The following is a 6,869-nucleotide window of genomic DNA, read 5'->3' as shown; positions in this document are numbered from 1 at the left end:
TTGCTTGTTTACTACTTAGAACACGGGTGTCAGTGCCATCAGCGCCATCTTGTAATGGCGAATGTGAGGACGGCTCCTTACAGGAGAAGAGAGAGAGAATGGCGAAACCCCGTCCCTTTTATGGAGGATTGTCCTCCTCCTCAGACGCTGCAGCCCATCGACCAGAGTTGTCGTCATGGGGAAGACAGAGCACATGGAGTGGAAAGCTACCCCGGCACATGCGCAGATTATTTGTTTACTACTTAGAACACAGGATGTCAGTGACATCTTGTAATGGCGAATGTGAGGGCGGCTCCTCACATGGGGGAATGAAATTTGGACTGTAAAGAAATGAAGAAAGCAAGAGAGCAAGAAAGCAACAAAAGAAAAGAAAGAAAAGAAAAGAGAAGAGAAGAGAAGAGAAGAGAAGAGAAGAGAAGAGAAGAAAAGAAAAGAAAAGAAAAGAAAAGAAAAGAAAAGAAAAGAAAAAGAACACATCAAAAGAATGATCCCCCATGATCAAGTAGGCTTAATCCCAGGGATGCAGTAATGGTTCAATATATGGAATCTATTAATGTAATCCACTACATAAAGAAACTCAAAGAAAAATATACATGATCATCTCATTAGATATTGAGAAAGCATTTGAGAAAATTCAACAGCCTTCATGGTAAAAAGTCTTGACACGATCAGGAACTCTAGGCCCAAACCTAAACATATTAAAAGGAATATACAGCAAACCAGTAGCCAACATCAAACTAAATGGAGGCAACCTTGAAAAAAATCTCTCTAAAATCAAGGACTAGATAAGGCTGCCAACTCTCTCCCTATTCAATATAGTACTCTCTATAGCCAAAGCAATTAGACAACAAAAGTTTCTAAAGGAATACAAATTGGAAAGGAAGAAGTCAAAATATCCCTATTCACAGATGATAAGGTTGTATACTTAAATAGTCCCAAAAATTCCACCAGAGAACTTGTAAACTTGATAAACAACTTCAGCAAAGTGGCTGGATATAAAATTAACTCAAACAAACCATTTGCCTTCCTCTACTCAAAAGATAAATAGGCTGAGAAAGAAATTAGGGAAATGACACCCTTCATAATTGTCACAAATAATATAAAGTGCATGTGACTCTAACCAATCAAGTAAAATACCTGCACAACAAGAACTTCAAGTATCTGAAGAGAGAAATGGAAGAAGATCTCAGAAAGATGGAAAGATCTCCCATGCTCATGGATTGGCAGGATTGATCTTGGACAAAGGAGCTAAAATCATCTAGTGGGGAAAAAACAGCATTTTCAATAAATTGTGCTGATTCAACTCATGGTCAACAACTAGAAGCATGCAAATTGATCCACTTTTATCTCCTTGTCCAAAGCTCAAGTCCAAGTGGATCAAGGACTTGAGATCTCTTATTAAATGTAGGTTTAAAAATCTAAAGTCTTTATCATACAATGGAGTACTATTCAGTTATTTAAAACAAACATCATGAAATTTTCAGGCAAATGAATGGAACTTGAGAATATCAGCCTGAGTGAGTTATCCCAGTCCCAAAATGATATGCATGGTACGAACTCATTTGTAAGTCGTATTAGCCATGAAATACAGGATGCCCATGCTACACTCCATAGACCCAAGGAAGCTAAAACAAGAAGGAAGGCCCAAGCAAGGAAGTTTGATTCTCACTTAGAAGTGGGAATAAAATAGTCATAGGAAGCAGATGGAGGGAGGGAAAGGTTATGGGGAGAAGAATGGGGGATCAGTTCAAGAGCATGTATGGGAAAGGACAGGAGAGATGGCCAGATGGTCATTAGAATGAATGGAAAATTGCAACTGACAGGGGTTGGGGAGATGGTGACATCTCAAGGACATGTCAGAGACCTGTAATAAGGGAGACCCATGAGAACCAATGGAGGTGGCTGTAGCTGTGACTCATAGCATTGGGGATAAGGGACATGAAGTAGTCACATCCTGTAGCCAGGCAGGAACCCCAGTTGAGCAATAAGTACACCATCCCAACCACAAAACTTTCAACCCCAAAGTTTATCGTGTCTACAAGAAAGGCAGAGACAGAAAATGGAGTAGAGACTGAGGGAATGGCCAATGATAACCTACCCAACTTGAGACCATCCCATCAGCAAGCACCAATCCCTGACATTATTAATGATACTACTCAGTTATGCTTGCAGGCAGGAATCTAACATGACTGTCCACTGAGACCAACTGATTCAGATAGAGGCATGATCTCACAACCAAATATCAGATAGATCTTGGGAACTCTTTTTGGAGAGTTGGGGAAAGGATTTCAGGCCCTGAAGGTTATAGGAACTCCACAGGAAGACCAACAGTGTCAACTAACCTGGACCCTTGGGTGCTCAGAGACTGAACCACCAACCAAAGAGCATACATGTGCTGAACCTATTCCCCACCACCATCCCCAACATATATGTAGTAGATATGCAGCTTGGTCTTCATGTGGGCCTGAATAATTGGAATAGGGATTAACCCAGAAACCTCTGCCTATCTATAGGATGTGTTCTTTTAATAACTGGAGAGCCTTGACTGGACTCAGTGAGAGAGGATGTGCCTAGCCCTGAAGACACTGGATATGCTACCATGAAGGATTACCTATGAGGGTCCTCCACTCTCTCAGAGGAGAATGGGAGAGGGTTAGGCTGAAGGATTTTAGAAAGGGATGACCAAAATGAGGATCAATGATCAGGATGTAAAGTGAATAATTTATTATTTGAAAAAGGAATGCTAATGAAACCCATCTCTGGTGTTAACATTTTTGTACATCTTATATATTTAAAATAAAACTATTTTTGAATTTTTAGAATGAATTCTTCCCACTCAGTTACTAAATATGATTCTGAGCTCACCATGATTCCTTATATACGATATCATCTAGAAATTATTTTTCCTCTTTGGAAATTATTTTCTTAGGTGTTTTTGGAGATCAGTTCTTCATTTTTTCAGTTTAGTTCATTCATTGATAGCAGTGCATCTGTGCACAGGTGGTCTGGGTATAGAGTTTTATTTCCTGAGCACTTTGACATACTTCCCTTTCTTCTCTTATTAATCTCATTGATAGGCTATTCCTGTTTAAGTATATTTACATCATAGATAGATATGCAAAGAGAAGCAATGAACTATTTTACTAAATGTTAAACTTCTACATCTCTAAATTTGTATTGATTTCTTTTCATTTCCTATTTAATATTTGAAAAGTTGATCTATCTTTCTTTAACTATAACTGTAGCACCAAGTCATAAGTACACAGAAAAGTTGTACAAAGATCTATATGATAAGAACTTCAACTTTCTGAGGAAAGAAATCAAATAAGATCTGAAAAGATGGAAAGATCTCCCATGCTCATGGATTGGCAGGATTAGTATAGTAAAAATGGCTATCTTACCAAAAGCAATCTACAGATTCAATGCAATCCCCATCAAAATTCCAACTCAATTTTTCATAGATTTAGAAAGAGCAATTTCCAAATTTACCTGGAATAACTAAAAACCCAGGATAGTGAAACTATTCTCAATAATAAAAGAACTTCAAAGGAATCGCCATCCCTGACCTCAAGCTGTACTACAGAAAACTTGTGATTAAAAACTGCATGGTATTGGAACAGTGACAGGCAGGTAGATCAATGGAATAGAATTGAAGACTCAGAAATGAGCCCCCACACCTATGGTCACTTGATCTTTGACAAAGGGGCTAAAACCATCTAGTGGTCAAAAGATAGCATTTTCAACAAATGGTGCTGGCTCAACTGGCAGTTAGCATGTAGAAGGCAAATCAACTCATTCTTATCTCCTTGTACAAAGCTCAAGTCCAAGTGGATCAAGGATCTTCACATAAAACCAGATACACTGAAACTTATAAAAGAGAAAGAGGGGAAGAGCCTGGAACATATGGACAGGGGAAAAATTCCTGAACAAAACACCAATGGCATGTGATGTAAGATCAAGAATCTACAAATGGGACCTCATAAAATTGCAAAGCTTCTGTAAGGCAAAGGACACTGTCAAGAAGACAAAAAGGCCACCAACAGATTGGGAAACGATCTTCATGAATCATATATCCAATAGAGGGCTTATATCCAATATATATAAAGAACTCAGGAAGTTAGACTCCAGAGAACCAAATAACCCTATTAAAAAATCAGGTATGGAGCTAAACAAAGAATTCTCAACTGAGAAATACTGAATGCTGTAAAGCATCTTTAAAAAAATGTTCAACATCCCTAGTCATCAGGGAAATGCAAATCAAAACAATCCTGAGATTCCACTTCACACCACTCAGAATGGCTAAGATCCAAAACTCAGGTGACAGCATATGCTGGTGAGGATGTGGAGAAAGAGGAACACCTCCTCCATTGCTGGTGGGATTGCAAACTGGTACAACCACTCTGGAAATCAGTCTGCTTGTTCCTCAGAAACTTGGACGTAGTACTACCTGAGAACCCAGCAATACTACTCCTGGGCTCCAGAAGATGTTCCACCACGTAATAAGGACCCATGATCCACTATATTCATAGCAGCCTTATTTATAATAGCCAGAAGCTGGAAAGAACCCAGATGTCCTTCAACAGAGGAATGGATACAGAAAATGTGGTACATTTACACAATGGAGTCCTACTCAGCTATTAAAAACAATGAATTTATGAAATTCTTAGACATATGATGGATCAAGAGTATATCATCCTGAGTGAGGTAACCCAATCACAAAAAAACACACATCATATGCACTCACTGATAAGTGGATATTATCCCAGAAGCTCACAATACCCAAGATACAATTCACAAACCCCAGAAAACTTAAGAAGGAAGACCATAGTGTGGATACATCTATCCATCATAGAAGGGGGAAACAAAACACCCATGGAAGGAGTTACAGAGACAAAGTGTGGAGTAGAGACTGAAGAAATGGCCATCTAGAGCCTGATTCACCTGGGGATCAATCCCATTTATAATCACCAAAACTGAGACTGTTGTAGATGCCAAAAAGTGCTTAGTGACAGGAGCCTGATATAGTTCTCTCTTGAGAGGCTCTGGCAGTGCCTCACAAATACAGAGGTGGATTCTCACAGCCATCCATGGGACTGAACATAGTATCCCCAATGAAGGAGTTAGACAAAGGACCCAAGGAGCTGAAGGGTCCCATAGGAAGAACAACAATATGAACTAGCCAGTACCGCCAGAGCTCCCAGGGACTAAACCACCAACCAAAGAGTAACATGGTGGGACTCATGACTCCAGCTGCATGTCAGAAATCAGTGGGAAGAGAAGCCCTTTGTCCTATGAAAGCTCTATGCCCCAGTGTGGGGGAATGCCAGGGCCAGAACGTGGGAGTGGGTGGGTTGGTGAGCAGGTGGAAGGGGTTTAGGACAGGGGGAGGGTGCTTTTTGGAGGGAAAACAAGGAAAGAGGATAACATTTGAAATGTAAATAAGGAAAATGTTTAATTAAAAAAAAAGGAAAAAAATAGAAAAGAGGAAAATCCTTTACCTAGCTGAACATATATCAGATACTAATGATTTTACAAAGTAGAGATAACTTGAAATTGTTAACATAATTGAAATATGTATATATGAAAAATCTGTTAAAACTATGTGTTCATTTTAGTATTTTAGCAGATTGTTTATATATTGTTTTGTGAATAAAAAAATAAAAGAAAACTTGTACTGGATCAAAAGAGTTAAGGAAAGGTATATCTATGTACTTTACATATAACAGTTATATAGAGTTAGAAATAGTCTTATTAAAGAGGAGCAGAAATAAAGGAAGCAACTCTATTTTAGTTGGGATATTCATTCTCTTCTTTGGGTCAGAATCTGGCCACACTAGAGAAATCTCTGCAGGTCTGTTTAGTTAGATATATTTTTTTAATGGGTTGCTAAATAACAGAAATATATTTTCTCCTAGGACCAATGGCTTATCTAGTCTAAGTCTCTTGGACACTTTACAATGTCAGGTAACAATTCCATCTCATAGAATGGACCTTAAATTCAATTTTTAAAAATGGCACTTGGTTACTCCCATAATGTGTGTGCTACTGTGTCACCAGCTATGTATGTCTCAGATTTTATGACTGTTGATATAGTGACATTGATCATTATTTCCCCTCCAATGCAAACTATCATCCAGTGCCATGAACACAACTCAGTAGGGGTGATGCCTCTATTTAGGAACCAGTTTGATTTCTCCGTATTCAATGTTTTTATATTTTTTTGTCTTACTATATGTTTGTTTTGACTTTTTAATTTTGTTTTGTTGTTTTGTTTGTTTTGTGCAAGTAGTTTGGAGAGAGCAAGAACATGAATCATGAAGTTTGGTGGGTTATGAAGTAAAAAGTATTTGGAAGGATTTGGGAAAGGGGGAAGAAAAAGGTCAAAAACCAAAAAATTATAATAAATATTTTAATATTATTATTATTAATTATTTTACTAATTTACTTTGCATTCCTCTCACTACCTCCCTCCCAGCCACCCTCCCATAATTTCCCCCCATCCCTCCTCTCCATTTTTAATAATTGTTTGTTAAAAATACAATGGATTTCCAATATTTCTTCTAGGATTAAACAAAACTCTGGGAAAATCAGGTAATAAATTCCTATAATCTCGCTTTCAGAGATGAATAAACCTAAGGCTTTAAATCTCATTAAGAGACAGAAGACCTCAAGAAAAGCAAGCCAAGAAACACCCTAGAGGATTGTTTAATTTGCTATGTATGAGACCAACATTTCCAAGGGAGAGTTTTTCAATTGGTAAATAAGTCCCTCTGAAGCTATGCACACAGAAAAGCAGAGAGAAGATCATGTGTTTGGAAGACAAAGGAGGTTATTCCTGGATAGTTTCCTGCCTTACAACTGACCCCAGA

The sequence above is a fragment of the Mus caroli genome, chromosome 7 (assembly GCF_900094665.2).
Source record: "Mus caroli chromosome 7, CAROLI_EIJ_v1.1, whole genome shotgun sequence".
In the NCBI taxonomy this organism is placed as follows: Eukaryota; Metazoa; Chordata; class Mammalia; order Rodentia; family Muridae; genus Mus; species Mus caroli.
The sequence above is the reverse complement of the archived record's forward strand: the minus strand, read 5'-3'. Positions refer to the sequence as shown.